Source organism: Rhea pennata, chromosome 19, assembly GCF_028389875.1.
Source record: "Rhea pennata isolate bPtePen1 chromosome 19, bPtePen1.pri, whole genome shotgun sequence".
NCBI lineage: Eukaryota > Metazoa > Chordata > Aves > Rheiformes > Rheidae > Rhea > Rhea pennata.
In genome coordinates, this window is record NC_084681.1 from 2,084,394 (window position 1) to 2,104,063 (window position 19,670).

At 44.0% G+C, this 19,670-nt stretch overlaps 1 long non-coding RNA gene across 5 annotated transcripts in view; it reads right to left on the bottom strand.

Moving 5' to 3' along the window:
* Positions 1 to 19,670, bottom strand: part of LOC134148969 (uncharacterized) — a 206,160-nt gene that overhangs the window by 76,066 nt on the left and 110,424 nt on the right. For 4 of the 5 annotated variants that reach the window (XR_009960321.1, XR_009960319.1, XR_009960320.1 and 1 more), the window contains exon 3: positions 3,500 to 3,593. The exons of the other annotated variant lie outside the window; for it this stretch is intronic. This is a non-coding gene — a long non-coding RNA (uncharacterized LOC134148969). The remainder of the gene's footprint in view (positions 1 to 3,499; positions 3,594 to 19,670) is intronic. 5 annotated transcript variants of the gene reach the window in all.

The window sequence follows — 19,670 nt, forward strand, 5'->3', positions numbered from 1 at the left end:
TGAGAACTGAAAAAATCACCTGTGACTGACAAATTTCTAAAGGGCACACAGTAGTGATTTATACCTCAAAAAAGGCATCTGGTACAGCTGAAATCAGACCCACAGCTATCCTGACCACTAAGATCACAGCACTGCCAAGGAAGCATACCACTGACACACCAAGTTCCAATGTATCTATCATCTTCCTTTTCTCCATCTTGGGTTTCTCCTTTTGGCAGGCAGCAGTATGGCTGCAACACAGTATTATGGCAAAAAGATGGTACCTGGCAGCAGCAGATGATTGATCTGGCCATGCATGTAGCTCAGCTTGGGCCACGAAGTAAGGGTGAGGTGCTAGAAGTAATGGTAAGTAGAAAATACACACGCTGACCTTACTGTGTGGTTAAGTGTCTTGGAAGAGGCCAAAAACCAGCTAGCACACAGTTATGGATAGGAATACCATGCAACTTTGACTCTTCTGCCATGTTTTTTTTTTCCCCCTCCCTAAAGAAGATATTTTCTTAGTCATGATAAAGCAGATCAGTCTCAAGTCAATGATACAGCAGACTTGTCCTATACATCTTAACTCTTCTGTTGTCAAACTCTAATGCTCCCCTGTTGCTTTGCTTCTGGGGTCACCTAGATTTCTCTTAGCCCAGCCCTGCAAGAAAACTCATTATGTTCTTTCACATGCTGAGTCTCAAATAGATCTTGCTAATGCACCTATTTCTGACTTGAAGAAGCTGTCCTGCACATTAAGATCTGTATCATTCTGCTAACATACCTTAATCTTCACCTATAGTGCTTTTGTTCACTGACAGTCCAACTCCCCACCAGCCCAGACCTGTGGCAGGCATCAAATCTCAGCTGCAGATGCCCTTAGCACCAAGCCCCTGTCCTGCCCCATCACACACCACACTTGGCTTTCTCTTAAGCAACCCATCTGCAAAAATGAAATGCCTTAACTAAGCATGACAGCTTAAGGCTTGTGTGGAAGACTGTACATAATAATAAAAACAGAATGAAGTCTCTAAACCTACCTTGTTTTGGACAAGCCTGAGGTGAGTATCTGCTCCTCACAGTCTGATAACCTATAGTGACTAACCTCCTAACTCAGCTGCCTAAATTAGATGCCTAACACTCAGTGGTGTGAATAAGCCTCAGACTTTATCAACCTGGGTGGTAATTGATCTAACGATGTTGAAGAGAACGGGCATGCTTGCATCCTCTCCAAGCTGGCCAGATACAAGCCAGCTCCAGTCTAGCAGCGTTGTAACTGCATTAACATGGCACCTTGCCCAAGCTAATAAGTCCTGTGGAGAGGTGCCATGTTAAAAAGCCCATAAAACTTCCAGATTGGAATGGCTTCATGTCTGGCCAGCTTGATGGGTGGGTCTGCAGAGGAGCCTGGGTCTGTAAGCACTGAGCTAGGTAGACCTCATTTTTGTCCCGGTTCCTCAACTTAGAACCATATTTCAGCTGAGGTAGAAGATGACCACCCAGCTTATATATGCCCCTTAGCCGGGGTAGATGGGTTGCCCCACTGCACTCTCCGGCACAAAATGTCAGGTGTGGGGCGGTTTTACTTCCTTCCTCCCACCTCCAACATATATAAAGTTCTTCATGTGCCTGTGTGCCTGGGCACACACACCCACTCACATGATTTTTGGTCAGGTTTGTTCAGTTTTGAAAGCAATCATCTGGAACAATTTGCCAAATTACAGAAAGGAACGCCATGTCCTGTTTTCTTCTGAATTTTTCGCCTTCCATTAAATGAAAGATAAATGGCAGATAATGACTCACTCATCTTGATCCACCTTATAAGCCCCACAATCAAATCTTATTGTAAAGGCATCTAAAGTATGTAGTGCTGAAGAAAAGTGCTTGTCAGGAGGGATAGAGAACAAAGAGTACCTGGAGGTTAGTAAATGTTTTTTGTGGGTTCTGTAAGCTGTGGTTTCCTCTATTGGGGGTGTTATATACTTTCAGCTTTCTAGCTCCTCTGTCAGACACCCAGCCAAACAAGGGAGTGATTAGCAGAGCTCCCTCGTTGAGGCTATTGTTGTAGGTATGGTTTTAATACACCCACAGTTCTTGGCACTGACGCTCATTTTCTGACTCCAGGAAATCTTGAGCTGTTTATTGATTCAAAGGCAAGAAATAGAACACTGAGATGGAGCTAATTGGCCAGAGACATAATCTGCAAGTCACCTAAACATGTATTTCCATTAATCGGGACCCAGATTTGTGGGGAGAAAAATAGCTGGGTTTAATAGTGATAATTTCTTTCGAATCTACTTTTGATTAGTGTGTTTTTCCATGGAAAACCCTTAAGTGCAGGCTTAGTTGAAGTTGCACTAGAATCCTATTGCAAGACAAAGGTGCTCAGAGGTTGTCTGATCAACAGCACCAATGAAGGCTGGTCTGCCTAAGGTCATTCTGGGGAAGGGTGGCTAGTCTCCCTGTGGCATTTCAGTTTTTGCATAGGAAAATGGACTTCAGAGATCATTGGTCCTGGCAACCCAACTGCTTCTGCCTGTGAGTTATCTTCCGTCATAGATAGGATGAGATGTGCCTCAGATATCTAAACTGGGTGTTCATTCTCCTGATGGGAGAGTCACACAAGCCTCTGTAGTTTTGAAAAAGCCTGCATTAAGCCCTAATAACTGTGCTCCACTATGCTGGACTACGCTTGGCTTTTTCTATTTTTGCTCTTCCACGCTCAGATGTAACTATGGGCTGCTGCATTGCTCTATCAGATTCCTGTAAGAGGTAGACATGGTCCCAAGCTGCTCTGCAGAGAGAGAGTCCTATGCTTTGGTGGGCTTGTTTTGCGGCATGGGAAGATATACCGCAGAAGATGAGGTTAGTGGGAGCTAACAGTCCCTCTGCCTTCTCTTTACACCCTCCCAGTAACTGGCACCTGACAGAAGGAGACGGTTTGGCCCTCCATTACACTTGCCCTTCAGTGCTCACTCATCAGGCAATCAGGAGAATGGCAGTGATCCAAAGCACTCGGAAGAGAAATAGGACTAAAGACAGCAATATTTATAACGTTCCGTTCTTTGGAAAAGCAAGGGCTGGGTTATACGCATGAAAGCTCTTGCTCTGGAGAGAAACACTGTGTTGGCTAAAGTATCTCAGCAATCCTTTTTCTAATTAAAAAGGACTCCTCTCTTCCCCACCTCTCCTTTTACAGCAAATTAGATATGAAATCAGATCTGCTTTCTCTGCTTCTCTGAACTCTAATGACAGCTTACCATTGAGAAACATTTTGTTTGGGCCTAGCAGAAAAGGCAGAAGCCAAAACCAGTCTTCACAGTTGGAAATACACTGAGAATGTTTAAGAAACTCCTCCCCTGCTCCAGCAACAAGACCCATGAGTACCACAGGCCTGAGACCAGAGCCTCCAGCCAAGGAAGACAGCAAAAGCTGGGGGTGGAGGAGATCAAATGAATGACAACGCAGAGCAAGATGTGCAGGCTATGCTAGTAGATATGCTCAAACAACCAGAACTTACCTACTTGAAATCTGGACAATAACAGATTAGCTTCTCACTGCTTGTCATGGTACATCAACCAGGTCAATAAGCACCTTTTGTACTTAATAGCCCACTAGAAAGCAAAGAAAATGAAATTTTTCATTATCTCAACAAAGAGCCAGGTCTTCTAAGGGTATAAACAAACAGTTCTGCTCTAATGTCAATGGAGCAACCTCAAATCCCCTTATGCTTGAGAGGAAAGGTTTGACTGACCTCACAGTAAATGGGGCCTGGGAATTCTGCAGAGAAACCTTGTCAGGATTAAAAAATGAGGCCATCTGAAGGTATGTTATGAACAGGATTAAAAAAACCCCCCAAAACTAACATTACTGCATCTTTTCAGGAGCTTTGGTAAAGTGCCAGTGCTGGAAAAAAAATCTTAAATTCAACCAGTTCACGGAATAGAAGGATGAAAAAACCCTTTTCAGAAAAAAGAAAAAAAAAAAAAAAAAAACAAACAAAAGAAGCCCAGCCATCAAATGGCAGCTCCAGTAAGGAGCTAGTGCTCTGGTTAGCCCAGAAGGTCCTTGCACTGAGAGGCTGATTTTCGAAGAGGTGACGGTGTGTAAAGAACATGGGCTTTGCTACTCTCCCTTATGCATGCCCAAATTCTGCCCTGCCGTATGCAACTGCATGTCCTCTGCAAGCAAGCGGGCCAGCAATGGAGCTCCCCCAACTTGCATTTAATGACACTATTTGCCAGTGGAGTTTGGTCTCATGCTCAGAGCAAGCACTGGAATGGAAACAAGCTATGCACATCCTGACTTTCCCATTATGGCACAGACTCTCAGACCATGGCCAAGAGGAAACATTCAGGACAATACACCCATCCCTGAGGTGCGGTAAATCTGTTGGCATGCAACTGGGTTAGAAGGGCTGTTGTCTCAGCCATCCTCCTTGACTGCCATGCTGTGGTACATGGTCTTCTGCATCATGTCACAACACCAGCACAGCGGACATCAAATTAGAACGACATTTTCTATTAGGTACACTCTTCCAGATCTGGTCCATCAATACTGTTTTGTAGCAGAAAAGAAAGTACAGCATCTATTCGCTCACCCATTTCTACTGGTGAAAGGAAGGAGAAATCCCTTAAGGTACACAGACCTATCTTCACTGTAAAGAATAAACACAGCCCTGGAATGCAATGGCCTGTCTAATCCTGTTATTTTATTTTTTCCCAAGTGCGGAAGTCCTCTATTGTTTATCAGGGTTTGATAAGCTCATACTGTAATTTGCCAATCACAAAGGACTGGCAGAAAGGGAAGGGATTTGACTGACTCTGAAAAACCAAGGAGTGCCTCTGTTAATCTCCCCGCCATTCTTCCGGCATCCCTGAAAGGCAAATACTGGTGGCTGGTGATGATTGATGGGCGGCTGGCGATGGCAAGAGGTCTCTGAGCCAATGAGCAGGCCAAAGGCTCAGCTGCACCTCTGAAAGTTAAGCAATCTCACTAAATTGTGAGAGATAAAATTCTAATCTATCGGCTATGAAAACCTGGTCAAGGGAATGTTTTGGCACAGTTGTTGTGTAAGAAAATAAACAAGTTTGTAAGAGAAGGGGAAGTTTCTTGTTTAGCTTCTAATCACCTTTTCCCTCAAGGTTTCGTTAACTCTAAGTCCAATATGAGGAAAGGCACTGCTTTTGTCTGCAAAAGTCCTCCACTGGCATTGCTTAATATCAAATCTGAAAGAGAGCCTGAAATTAAGTGCAGGGATAAAAGAATACACACACACACACACACACACACAGAGAGAGAGAGAGAGAGAGAGAGAGAGGGGTCATTCTTTCCTCTGGAGAGCTCTGTAGGCAGATCTTCATCGAGAAACCAAAAGTTCAGGTATACGCACTAATGCCCTGCCAATTTCAATACATGCCAGCATCACTGTCGCTTTGGGTGGCTGCTCACCCACTCTACCTGGTCCCTTGGCAAGTCAACCACATCTGGAGCTACTGGAACAGGAGGAAAGCTATGGCTCTTCTACGGGAACACACCTACAGCAGGGCGGCAGGAGGCAGATTAAAAAGTGGGTTGGGCAGACTGTAGGAAAAGAGGGTAGAAACCCTTCTGAGCCCTTCCAAAGCACCACTACAACTGCTATCCACTTCAGATTGCTTTCCTTGAGTGCTTGAGAAATCAGGTGGAGGATATAATGTGTAGGCTACAGGCCCTTTGAGTTCATACCTAATTATCATAGCTTCCAGTACGAGAACCGTGACAGATACTCTTCCTTCTACTATCTTGCTGCCTTGCAGAGGGACAAAAATCATTCCATTTTCTGCTTATTACCCCTGTGATCTGCAAAAGTTCATACTGCAATCTCATAAATGTATTGCTGAATCATAGAAATGCACCTAAATCAAATAACAGCAATAACAGAAACAATAACAAACATTCATTTGTAGGCTCTAGGTTCAGAGGTCCCCAAATGCCTTAACAGAAATAACTAAAAATCAAAATTACAATAAACAAAGGCAATACGCTTATGAAAAAAAAATCCCACTTTGAGCACTCCTACCACTTAATCCCATCTGTCAATAACACAGCTGCACTGCAGGGACTGTTCAGCATCTTTCTTTATTTTTCTAGGCATCCTGACCGTGTGTAGCACATTAAATGACTCAGAGTTCCAATAGGCGATTTTGAAAGTCACTCTCTGTGGCTGCTACATGTTTGCTTTTCTCTTGACCTCACCACTCATATCTTGCTGTTGTTGCAAAACTAACTCATGGGTTGGATCCAAAAAAATGGAAACTGCACTCCCTTCAGATTCTTACATTTCTGAAAAAGTCCTTCCTGCTTCCTGTTTGCACTCTCGGCAGTGTTTCCAAAACAAAATTTCCACTGCCTTTGAAAAACACAGAGCCACGCTGAGCGGGAATGCAAGCTCCAAGTCAGTGGCACATCCACAAGGACCCAAGAGAGCAAAGTGCTCATAGTCTTGGAGCCTGGAATTCTCTTTTTATTCATAGAACAGAGGCTTCAGGTTCCTGGTGTCTGCTGAATGCTGGTGAGATAGATGGGGCTCACCATACCATGGGCTCAAGGGCTTTACGTCTGCCTACCCACAGCGACTGGGTTATGGCACCTATCTAACCTCTACACCAGGTTGACTGCCTATTTGGCAGTACCTGAGATATAGGCAGATGTGGACCTTTTGACCCTTTTGTAGCAAGAGTTAGGAGTGAAGTTAAACAACAACACAAGCTTTCCCCTTAGCATGTGCAATAGTGTGTTTTACCCAGAAGTTGGAGGTGTGATCTGTCTCTGAAGCCCCTTGAAAGCCAGCCTTTGCTGGGGCTAGAGTGCAGACGGATACGGATTGCTGTCCAGGAAAAAGGATGATTTGTTGAATTCCAAAGTGAACTAGACTGAAACCAACAGACTTATTTTCACAGGAATTACAAGTAATATTGCTAATCTCAGGTACTGAGGAGTTACAAGCCAGCTGCAAGTATCATGAGATACTCGCATGAGATTACGAGATATTTTTAGTTCTTTTTATATGCTCCATGGCTTCTCTGTCTCTGGGATACAATTCTCTGATTCAGCCTTTCAAGGTTACCTTTGCAAACACTTTGAAACACTTCCTATTTTCGTTTCAGTGGCTACTTGGGCTCTTCTGGATGTACTGGACTCCAGCAGCTAGGAGTGAGGAAACTGCTATCACAAAAGACTTCTGCAACTTGTGAGAGCGGCAATACCCTGTCACGACAAAGAACTAGTGAGAAACAGCTGCAACAGCAGCAACATCAGTGTAAGTTACTCATCGCAGTTTCCTGCACATGGCAAATGATGCTGTGGCCCAAGCAAAATCCCAAATCCCTGCTCAGATGAAAAGAGTTTACAACATGAGGAAATGAAGAAGCCTCTGTTTTGGCTGAGAATAATATCAATTTCTATTTCTGCTCATTTGACATTCATTTGACATTCTATTTCTGTTCATTTGACCCATCGAAACTGAAAGCTGCTGAGGCTGGTATGGAAACAGGACCGTGATGGCATCAGCAGTTGTATGCTGCTCCTAGATTGCACCAAGTTAGGCCAGTTTTTCTGTCCCTTCGCCAGTGACATGAGGAGTGCAGTCTACTCGCACTGCCCCATCACTCACTCCTGGCACAGACAAGGCAGGCAATTGCCTGGGGCAGCAAACTGCTAGGAAAGAAAATTATCTATGGCTCAGTTATCCACCTTACTCCTTCGATAGCCCTGCTGGCTGCTATTAACAGATGGGTTGAAGGAAAGCAAGCTTGGATTATCACTGCTTCCCCCAACTATTTGTCCTGATTCATCTCCCCTACCTACCTTTCTCCTTCCTGAAGCTGACACAACCTAGGCCTGTTTTCGGGGCAGCAAAATTTAAGTTTCCTTCAGCTGCTGAGAAGCCTTGAGCTGGTTCTGGAGTTCCCTCTTTAGTGCCTCTGTTTTCTTAATGATCTCTTATCATATGTTAGTTTTGCTCATTAGATGAGAATCTGGTGAGTCTTTAGCTCAACTGGCACAAAGACCTTGAGATTATTAAACTGAGTATCATTACTGCCATCTCTGCAGGTATGAAGCCAGTTAGCTGAAACTGGCTGGGAGTTTTGAGAGTATCAGTAAATGGAAACTGCAGACACCTGGGTTGTGCAAATTATGCATGAACTTGTTTTACAGCTTCCGTTGATGCCAGATGAAAGTTACTTGGACACGCTAGAGAGCTGCAGGTGATGGTTTATAATGGCAATTGAGATAAGGGTGGCTAGAAGAAAACATGATTGCACTTCAAACGTCCAGTTAGCGTTTTGCTTTCTTAATATTGTGACAGCTTATCCGGAACACCTTATTCTGTAATCCCAGGAAGAAGAAGGAAGCTAAATTTTAAAATTTTTCTGTTTTGTTTTCTTGATATCATTTCTCCCTGTTAAGAATGCAAAAATCTCTTTCACAACCAGAGATCTTCTGCAATTACAGTGTCAGTCATCATTATTCATATTACCTAGATTTCGTAATTTGTGCCTGGCACCTGGGATATATTTGAAAAATACCATTTGCTCAGACACTTGAAGAAATGTATTCTGTGATGGATACCAGCAGTACAGTGGCTACAAGCAAGCCTGCCCTAAAATATGTATTTGTGTTTATGAAAAAAATTGAAACAAAAATTCTTGACACTTCTAAAGCATTTCTCTTCTTGTTAAATCTATGAAATATGGAACTGTTTCACCTGTCTTTGAACAAAAGAGAGTTTCAGTCACTTAACTCACATCCAAAGTTTGCAGCTGAGCATAGAGTAGAATTTGGATCTACCAGGTCCCATGCTACAGCCCTGCTGCACCAGTAACCACTCTTCCCAGAAGAGGAGGGGGGGAAGTTCAGCTTTCTTTCCTTGCCATTTAAAAATCTTTTTTCTACCTGGAGCATTACCTTTCAAGAGGACATCTCCAAATAGCCACTAGACCTCCTGCAATGTGATATCTCGCAGCTAGCTTGAGAATAAGGTCTGCACAGAGAGTGCAGCACGGAGGCAGCCGCCAGCCAGCCAGCCAATGGCAGAATGACTCAGTTGTACGAGCTAAAACTGCTTAAGAGTTCAGAATTTTTATCTCTTTACAGTAACTCTAGTGTGGTTAACATATTTCAAGGTAGTTCCTTTTCTCTTGCTTTAAAGGAAACATCTTCATCATGCTTTTGTCTCATGCTCCTCTCCATCATGCCTTTATCACCGACAGACACGCACAAAAACAAAGGCCAACTCCTCCTCTGCTTTCACACTTTGGAGCTGCATCCTCAGCTGGCATGGCAGAACTGGGGAGTCAAGGGCAGGAGAACAGGGCGGAATAAGTCTTTATGAACTGAAAAGTAGAACATCTACAATAAATAAGGAGAGCTGAGATTTATCCATAGATTTTCTGGGCAAAGGAGGTTTTCAGGGAGCCATTCCCTAAGGCTATTCACAGCATTGCTGAGGCTTTTCTCCTCACAGTAGGCATGCGGTATTTGATTTGGCAACTGCTTGGCCATCTGTGATTTGAGCTTATACCTCACTACAAGAATTCACCATGTTCTGTACAATCAGTCAACAATTTTTTCCTCATTCTTTCATGTCTGTCTCACTCCACCAATTCCAGGTAACCTCCTTATCACAGCTAGATTGCACTTGCTATTGGTGGGTTCAGGCTTTCCATAGCTGCCACTAAGTATGGAAATGTACCTAGGTGGTCACTGTCCTCATGTGTTGGGCAACAGTGCAGAAAAGCAGCTCGGTAATATAGTGATAAGCTGCATCTAAATCCGAACAGATAGAAAGAAGACGCAGGGTCAGCATACAGGGAATGTTTTGAGAGTTACAGAATTGCTACAGGTAGTATAGATCAGTGATAAATTCGTATCTCTTCTTTGAAGTTGAGTGTTAATAGTTGGCATGATACCAGGCTCGGTATCAGGCCTCGTACATACAGCCCCCAGTCTGCAGTCCGCAGCCGTCTGTGTTGTTATCCATTATTTCTGATGGATGGCCCTGCATGTTGTTGCACAGCTCTGGCAGGGTCACTTGTATCAATAAAGGAAAAGGAATTGGCTGTTAAATAGCTGTTAGTCCTGTCCTCTTTTAACCTGATATAAATTCCATGCTGTTTAGCACTGAATTCACACTCCTATTAAGATTAACATGAAACATGAAGATTAAGCTAATTCTCTTTCTTTCCCAAAGACTATCAGGGAAGAATTATAATAGACTTCCCAGTTCCACATTCCTCGAGATAGATAGGTTTTTATCTACTCTGACGACTTTATGAGTTTTCTCTTCCATTTCTGGAAGTCAATTACAAATGATCTGGGAATTTCACTTTCAACGGATTTGTTTTATGCACTAAGAAGAGGATCGTTTGAATTTATGCCTGGGAGCCAAAGTCATGCTGATGTTTGGGGTTATCTGCCTGGTCCTGTCTTCTGCAACTTGGATCATGCTGCAGTCCTCACTCACTGGCTGAACACAACCTTATTTTCATCACCAAATGCTTTCATTTCCGAGTGTCCTCTGGAGGGCCGAGGGGGAAAACCTAGGCAGCTCTTGGCTCTGAAGGCTCCACCTTGCTGTAAGCTCTGGTAGTGACCCGCTGTGGCCCAGAGCCTGCAAATCCTCGTGCCCATGCAGGAGTATGGATCAGAGGCCTTGCTGGAATACCCCAAGCCCTTAGCTACACGCACAACCGTGTAGGCACCGTGCGGGTTAATGCCGAGGGAAAGAGAAAAGCAGGGATTCAATCCATGTTTATTTTGAAATAATCTCTGGAAATAGAACATGATAGCAGTGCAAGGGACTCCTTCCCTTTTGGCACTGGCCGCTCTTCTTGAAATAAACAGGTAAGTTACAGGCCTTGGGGGGATTTTAAAAACCACTTGTCCTTCAATCATTTTTCCACTTTCCGGCTACTCCACTGTACAAAAAGACTTAAACGATATTTATGTTCCTGTTGAGTTGGCAGCACGGTTCTCTGTTCATAATGGACTATGTTTTTGGGACTAGTGGAAGGGGGGAGAAATTTCCACTCATTTTGTATAATTATGATATAGAAAATATTTGTAGATTATGTTTGTGGATCGTAACTAATGTGCTGCTCAGTCCTGCCTCCTACGTGAGCCCGACACATTTGCCCTAACGGGACTGCTGGGTGTGCCGAGCGGCACACGGACACGCTGGTGGCTTTCTTGGCGACATCATTGAGCAGACAGAAGAAGTTGCAGCTTTGAGGCTGTTCTTCATCACGTGAGTGGCTTGCAAATCTCTCTGCCATAAATAAAACAAACCACCGAGGAAAGTAATTCCCCTAAAAATCCTCAACTCACCTATGTGCAATTTTGTTTTGTTCTGGTTTCTGTTTTCCTTTTGGGTGTGTGGGGCAGTCCACAGTGAAAGCACAGGGGGAAAAGTGTGCATGGCTGGGTGGAATGGTAGCATTTAAATGTTTTTCAGCTCCCTAAGAGTAGAGCTTTGACGTATGACTTCGGTGACTTTGGTGTAGCACTTTCCTGTGGCTTGGATCTATACGTACTCCTTAGTTGTCCATCAGTGAAACAGGAAAAATGAGGTGTCCTGTGTCACAGAGTTCATTACAGGATTCATTATCAGGGATGCAGAGATTAAAAAAAAAAAATGTCAGGGAGAGGCTGAGTCCTGGCAATTACTGAACGTTTCGCTCTGCCCCTCCCAGGGCTCACTTTTCACAGGTTTCTCCAGACACTGAGATATGCTGAGCATCCTTCTGGAAGTGCTGATCCGCTAATACCATGGCAGCATTGCCAGCTCTTATTTGCCATGGGGAAAGTAAATGGACGCAGAGCTGATTCAGATGGGCTGCTGAACCTGGGGGAGACTGAAGGCCCTCAAGCATCCCCTCCAAAATGAAGCACCTTTTTTTCTTTTTATTTGTGTACATCCCTTGAGGTCTGTCAGCCCTTCCTAGCCTACACGAGGTGATTTAATTGCTTTTCTTTTGACTGTCAAGCACAAAGAGAAAAGAAATGGAGAGCTTCAAGGCAAAGCAGATTACTCTCTCAGTTTTCTTCATTCAATTAGCAATGCCCACAAATCCTGTCTGTCTGATTAAATCTATAAAAATAATATCTTCCCACCCCACTAGCCCGCCATCCCCCCAAAAGCCCTAAATTAAAATAAACAGTTCCAGGCTTGACTTTTTTTGTTCATTGTGATCCTGTTAAATCGGTGGCTCCAGCCTCTCTCACCAGCTTCTGTAAAAATAGTTCTCCTTTACTGCTAAACCAAGGCTTCTTTATACAGCCTCCGAGTGCACAAATGCTGCTCTTATTTACATAGAGAAATTACAAACAGGCTCTTGATTCTTTGATCCCGTGTATTCCAAAGCCCCGGGCTTCTGCTGGCTCTGGCTGCAGGAATCAGGTGCGTGGTGGTGGGTTTTGCTCTTATAATGGTGCTGGGAGCGCCGATTTTAACAGTCACGCTGCCTATTTGGGCATAAAAGCTTGGGAGGGAGAGCAGCTCTCTGTCCCCCTCGTACTGCAGCGCTCGCAGCAGACACGCTGTCGTTCACTTTTTTTGGCACCCGAAAATGAGTTTGTGCTGTCGGCCTTCAGTCCCAGAACTGGGCCCCGTTCCCGGCTGACCTGGGACACAAAGCAGTTTTTTGGGATGCGTCTCACCTGTAACTGGTTTGTTTAATACAGGCACGGGTATAGCCCCTGCACACACCACTGAATAGCAGCATTCAGCGGCTCCCTGGCCGCTCCAAAATCCTGCAGGCAACACAGCACGGAAACGAGGGCCGGTGCTGCTGCTTAAACGGGTGCTGAGGACGCGGGAAGGGGTCTGGCGACTGGGCCGCTCCAGACGCGAGCTGAGCACCAGCGCGGGGCCTCGGGCGCCGAGAGCGGCGCGGGGAAGGGAGCCCCGGGCAGGAGCTTCCAAAGGAAAATCCCCTTCAGACAGCGCTCAGCAGATGCTGCCAGTTTTCTGCAGAATGCGTCAAAAAATCCTTTTCTACTTGAAATATTGTTGGAAAAGTAGAAAAGAATTAAAACCGAAAAGGAGAGAGGAAGGCCACTCTGCCATTTTATCCTTAGTTTTCACTGTTTTGAAATGTATTTTCAGTGTCAGCGATTCAAGGAGTCAAGCCAGAATGAGAAAAACTATTTTCTTACCTTTTTCTATTTTTTTCCAAAGTTTAATCCAAGAAAAAAAATTAGGGCGAATATCTCCCAAACTGAAAATGAACAAGCATCTTTTTTTAAAAAATTTCCAAATCCTAAGATAAATTCAAATATCCTGTCAAAACGAAGTCTCTAACTGACAAATCAAAATCATTTCTTCCTACTTAAGTCCCCCACCTCCATGCACCAGATGCTTAATCAAGAATCAGCATTTTCCTCGTGAACACGGGAAATTGTGAACGCAGGGCAATTTTTCACATGTTCGCCTTGACATTATTTTAATTGAGCTGCTGCAGTCTTCTCATCCCAGCGCAGGCACAGGGAGCTGTGCAGCTGGGCTGCGAGGCCGACAGCTCACGCCTGGTGGGACTTCTAGCACAGAGCCACCTTTAAAAATGTTATTCGAGATCAGACTGCATTTGAATATCAGAATCAGAGTAACCTCAGATGTCCCTGTTCTCAGCTGGGCTTAGTTTGCTGCTAAGAAAAGGTGAGGTATAACAGCAAGGGATGCAAAAGACAGCAGGACTCCCCAAGGCATTCCTCGTGCGTTGTTTCTGCCCTTGGTTCTGGCTTTGCTCTCCCTGTTCACGGAGGCTTTTGCCCACGGCAGCCCCCAGGAGCTCTGCCTAACAGTGGGAGGACGGACTGGCGAGCGGCGCCCCGCTGAACGTTTCTTTGCAAAGGCTGGTTATGATCTCGCTGCGCCGTGCAGGCAGCGTGAGTTCTCATCACCGAGCCTTGAAATCTCCACACTGCGTCGGTGAGGATTAGAGCTGGGGAATATGTTCTTTCAAATCCTTCCTGGACAGGCTGCCAGGCGTAAGACCTGACTTTGTGCACAGTCTTGCAGGCTACTGGTTTTGCAAGTATTTCATAGTTGTTGTTTTTTTTTATTGTTACTAATATTGCTTAGCTGCGTGTGAGATGTTGGGCCAAATCCTGTGTTAATGCTGGCCTTAGCCAACAATAATCCCCATCAATTTTACATGTGCTTGCCACTGAATAAGACCAGAGTAGAAGTGGGTGGGAAGATTTGGGTTTTTCCCTGAGCCAAAGCCACTGAAACCAAATGGAAAGACTCCGCTAGATTAGGTGAGCGATGCGGGCAGTGAGCGGGCGACAGCCCAGTAGCTTCCGGATTTTGTCGTTCTCCAGTTCTGCCCTTGGGAAGAATGCATATACGTGCCTTTGTGCAAAAGAGATGCACAGACAAAATCTTTATTCCTCATCAAGAGTGAGACTAATTCATAATGCCCCAGCACTTCATCTACCAGCCAACCAAGATAAATAAATCTTCATTTTCTCCTGCATCTCCCCTCTGATAACCCTCATTCATCTCCCTTTACTTATACCCCAACAAACCTCCTTGCTTCAGAGAACAGGAGGACCCTGCACAGCTAGATCACACTTTATCTTGGTTCATGGATCGCTCCTTATTTATTTAAACCTCCACTGCCTCCAGCTCCAGTAACGATGCTGCTGCCCTCAGCATCGATGCCTCTGCCAATAACAACAAGCTCCATTTAGTCTGCTACAGCTTCCTACAGAGAATTGTTTTCTCACTTTACTCCTGCTCCTCAATCCTTTAAAAATGGCCAAAGCCTAAAAATTATCCCCAACAGGCTTTTGCATTAATCCACTTTGAAACAAAGCCTTTACACATGTGTTTGTTCTACAGGGTCCCACTGAGTTTTTCCCCTTACAAACTTTTGTCCCATTGCTTGTTCAAATCCAAGCCTTTCCCTTCAAGGGCTTTTATATACGGTATGAAATGCTGGAAGGAAGGGAGAAAAAGAAGGAAAGAAAAAAATGAATGTATTTCTTCTATTTGATTACTGGTTTCTTATTTATGCATGTACACACACACAAGGGCAGATGCTGTGTTTCAATCCTACAATAATTGGCTTTGGAAAAACAGTAGCTCATAATAATAATATTGTGAGTGGCTGGAATAAAAAGAGCTATTTGAATGATGGGGCAATTAATCATGTGTGCGTGGGTTAATGTAACAGTGCCAAGCAGCCACTGAGGGAAAAATCATCTCCCCTACATCTCCTCCTGTCTTCAGACCCACCTAATTAGTAGTCAAAACAGACTATCTCACTTCTAAATTTATCTGCCCCGTACACACAGGCAGAGCTAAAGGTCCCATTAGGTCTGCGGTAGCGGGTGCTCTGGTGAACACGCAGTGTTTATACATAAACCATATATGAATAGCTAATTCCTGGCACTGCTGCTTTTCTTAACAGCAGCCTGGCAACCGAGCAGCGTTGGGGAGACGGAGGCCACAGTTTCAGGATGCAAAGTGCTCAGCAGCGATGCTGGCTTCCCGGGATGGCTCTGCTTCTCTTTCTGTGCAGGGCACTGGCCCCGCAGTGTGACGGGGCTGTGCTGGGGCCTGAACAGGGAACTTGGAGCTGTCTAGAAAAACTCAAATAAATGGCAAGCCAACTTTTCTTTTCTCATAGTTTTTTTTTTTTTTTTTTTTTTTTTTTTTTTTTTTTTTCTAACTTTGGATCTGTTTCCTGATCCAGTTCCTGGTTCAGCCTCCAAATAAGTAAGTGAGTTGTTGCAAGACATGAGGAGGGACAGGAGAGCAGGGAGTGCAGAGAGATGTAGCAGGGATCTGGCAAGCTGATACAGCCACTGACCCCTTTGTGCAGGGAAAGCACAGCTTGAGAGGACTTTGTGATGATCTTATGCTGTCCAGCCTCCCTCTCCCTCTCAAGAAGAGAAAGAAAATTGAAATGGTTTTGTTTTGGCTGCAGGTCAGTGCTTTGTAGCAAAGTTTGCAAGAGGAAATCACTGCCCCCTGATCATGCCAGACTGTGAAGGGAGCGGAAAGAAAATGTTCCTTCAGCAGCAATTGCTTGGTGGGCAGCCCTTTGGGCCAGCAGCTCCAGCTGAACTCATTGGAGCTTGTCTGCCCCCCCCTCAAATGCAAAGGTCCAAGAGGTTTTGGTGTTTGGTGATTTCAGTTTTTCTGGAAGCTGATGAAACTTGAGTTGCCCTGGATGCTTTGGAAATGTTACCTGTGCCTTTCAGGAGGGCATCTTTGCTATGAGTACCTCTGTTTAGTCATAGCATACGATTTCATGACTGGGCTTGGGCTGATCTAGGTCTACTGCAGCTGAAAGGGAAGATCCTGCCCTGCCTTCTGCCGCCAGCTGCAGAGTCCCCCAGCCCTCTCCTGTTAGCATGGCAGCTCACAGGACCATGCACTCAGCCAGACCCACGAGCTGATCCAGCTGAAAACTCCTCCCCGCCAAAGACAGTTTTTCAGCCAGCTGAGTCCTGTGACTTGTGGCCACGCAGTGGGAATCTGTACCAGAGAAAGCAATTAATCTGCTTGGGGTCTTCCAAATCTTAACAATATGATCTCTACATCACCCTTTCTTTCCATTTTGAAAAATATCTTGGCTTTGCCAAGTCCGGCCTCTTGAATGTCCTTATTATTTCTGTGCATACTGTCTATGACCTCTGTGCTCTTAGAAAGAAGTGGAAGGTGTTTTCTCTCCCACCTTCTCCCTGTTCCACATATCCTCCAAAATCTCAACCTCTTGCTGGAGCAAACAACAAACCGCCTTGGTCCAAGCAGACAATTTTGTTGTCACACTGCAACCAGAACATACATAAACTTGTGCACTCCAGAAATGCCAGACAGACTAGATCAAATACATTTCACCCACAGCACATTCCTTTTCCTAAGCCTCTTTTATTTGCTTCTGAGGTGTGGACAATTTGCCTGATTACATGGTAACCTCTTTGAAAGTAAGGGAACGCTTGCTGTAGCTCATTCATTAACTCCTGATAAACTATGTCAATAACCTGGATCAACACTGTTACATCAATTTCTCCTGGAAGCTGACCTTCAGAATGGCTTCCTGACATTTTGGGAAATTATCTAATTAGCACTGAACATTCAGTCAGGCAGAGCTCTCAGAAAGGGGAGCTTGTACTGCAGAAAGCCCAAGGGAAAGAGACCTGGAGAGTGAAAGAAGAATGTCACAGCACTTACTGTAGCTCGTTTACTGTAAGATCCTCAACAAGTTTATAAATGAAGAAGGGAACCTCCCCCCATATCCTCTGTTTACTCCTTTCTTTGGGTTTTAAATGAGCTATAGGGAAGATCTCCCACGGTTCTTTGATGACAGCTTTTTTTAAACATGCCATTCAGGACAAGGCTCTGTCAGCAGCACTCCGTGCAGATCTGACTCTGATAGACCCATGGGCATGGCAGAATGAGATCTCTTCCCCTCACTGCTAATCACAGGAAGGAAAAAAGAAGGGGCAGCTCATAGCAGTGAGACAGCTCACTAATAACAATTCTGAGAGTATCGAAGTGACTTACAGCAAGAAAAGAGAACACAGAAGTCCTGAATCCAAATCCCTCAAACCCCAGCCACCAAATAAAGCCAACTCCAGAAGATACTCTGTCCTCTTCAAAGCTGCTTTTGTTCTCTACTTGGTGCTGCTGTAAAGCCTTTGCTCTGTCCTTATATAGCTATATATCATGTATAGCTACATGATATCCCTGTTCCAGCAACATTTAGCTTTGCTAGGAGAGTAGCTAAAGTGAGATAGTGGGCTGCGTAACACTTGCAGGCCTGACCCCCCCCTCCATATCCTCTGGTAACTCCTTGAGAGGAACCTCAACTCACTGTCTTCAGCACCTCTGAAAAACAAGCTATACCAAGAATTCAGCTGTTGCAGGTATAAAACATGAGTGAACCACACCTGGGCTCTACCCTTCATAAAGTGATGTCCTGCACAACAGAGCTGACATGGGGTGAGTTGTGATTTACTTTAGATTTAGAAGAGCTGGAAGAAACCTCTGCTCCTCTAATCTTGGGTATGTTATACTCTATCTTGAGGTAGTGCTGCTAAGTAACCCGCCAATGCTCGAATACATGATGAGGAAGCAAAAGAAATGGAATGACTATGTACTTTGGAGCTCATTTACAAAACTTGCAATATGAAATCCTCCACAAGTATCTGTGAATCTAGCATTTCTTAAGAATATATTTTTAAAATCATTTACAACATGATTTCCCATTTCACATACGCAGTTGCCATCCAGGTGCAAGAATGCATAAAGAGAGCAGTCTATTTGTAGAGTTCATCTGACAAAATGTTGTGGGATAGAATTTTATCCCTGGTTATACTGTAGAAACAGTAAAGTTGATCTGCAGTAGTTGAGAGGAGAATCAGTCTCTAGTAGTATGTTGAAAAGTTTGCTCCAGTATGAAAGTCCTTTAAAAATACAGGCTGTATATCCGAAGTGAGCCCACCAGAAAAGAAAAATAATAAAGAAAGTAGCTTTGAAAGACTAGGCAAAGGTCTGGAGGAGCCACAGTTTTCCTTCCCTGCAGTAAAGCGTGGCTAAAACAACACAAACTCCTATGGCTTACTAATTTTTCAACCCAATATTTTTATATAATTTGTGTGCTTTATAAGCCTTGGAAAACCCACAAGAGGCCACACATTTCTGATGTAATCGTCTTTGAATTCAACAAAGACCATTACCATGTCAATGAGGGGGATGGTTTCAAAGAGCAGAGGGTGGTTTGCAAAGCACCCAGAGGGGATTTTCACTACAGCTACTGAAATAATAAACTCCCTTTCCCCCTCCCTTGTCCCCTTCCAAATTTTGGCTCCAGCTGGAGACATTTCAATAGTTTAATTCTAATCACAGATAATTCTTTTTTTATTGTGTCATTTTGGATGCTGTTTTTATGCATAACAAATGTTGCTATGTTACTAGACCATAAAGTCTATGCTTTAACTTAGGTCAGTTTGAGCACAAACTCTTTGCATTTTGGCCCTTAAAGATGTTGGATGTTTGGGGTGCAGACTATCTTTGATTTGAAGGACTATTTCACAAAAAAAAACCAGTTTTTCCCTCTGAGTTTATTCCAGATTTTGTGATGTTGTTGTGCTGGAATTTTTTGCAAGCTTTAATTAAAAGAGGTTAATCACTTGCGCTCCTAACTGTCAAAACTTCTACATGGGAATAACGTTATGCATAAGTACTCCCACTGGCTGAAATTGAGCTATTCATGATGGAAAGTATCTTACAGACATTCAGTCTTTGCAGGTTTGGGACCTCAAGTGTGTCTTTCTAGGAAGTTGAAATAAAAAGAAAGGGCAGGAGGTAGGAATACCATGACCAGGCAGACTGCTTCACAAACAAATACAACTGTAGAAAGAAAAAAAACCAACAAAAGAAAAAGACTTGATGCAAATTATCACCTTAATTGATAGCCCTCCCAAAATGCATGTTGATGAAAATTTTTAATAGTAGTTATCTCAATGCAAAATTTTGCAGACCAAATGTAATAGTTCAGGGTGAGAGAGACAAGAGTTGCATCTCTTTAGCTTATCAAAAAGAAGCCTGAAAAGGAATTCAATTAAAATCTATCTCCGTAGGAATAATATACAGGATGTTAAGGAGTCCTTTAGTCTAGCACAGAAGGGCT